Here is a 550-nt window from a genome sequence, read left to right on the forward strand (position 1 = left end):
GATCGAGGCCTTGACAAGTGTTTTACTTATAGAGCTTCTAGATCTAATCGGTTTCTGTGCAACGATTGTTCATAATCCGAATAGACCGTCCATTCGGTTATGTAATCCCAATCCCGGACCTCCCACTCAATCAAGCATATTCTATATCTTGATTAAGTTACATGTATTCATTCACTATGGACCATCCATAAGAATGAATCATGTCTATTTGAGTTACAGTTGATCAGATTATGCAACGATTGCGTAATCGGACCTTGAAAATGAAAATTTTCGGAATCTGGACTTCGGACCGTCCGTTCTGGAAGTAGAACGGACGTTCCAGGCTGGCAGAACGTTCGGTCTCGACTTCAGAAGTCAGAACGGACGTTCCGCAATGTAGAACGGACGTTCTGTATGGACAGAACGGACGGTCCAGTACAGACCTTCCGTTCCGAGCCACTCAGTCCGTCACCCTTGGACCGTCCGTTCCGACTTACCAGAACGGACGGTCTAGGGTAGGTCTCCGTGATCAGATCACGTTTCCCCGCGTTCTCAGCCCCAATCAGACCCG

This window comes from Tarenaya hassleriana, unplaced genomic scaffold (assembly GCF_000463585.1).
Source record: "Tarenaya hassleriana unplaced genomic scaffold, ASM46358v1 Cleome138, whole genome shotgun sequence".
NCBI classification, from domain to species: Eukaryota; Viridiplantae; Streptophyta; class Magnoliopsida; order Brassicales; family Cleomaceae; genus Tarenaya; species Tarenaya hassleriana.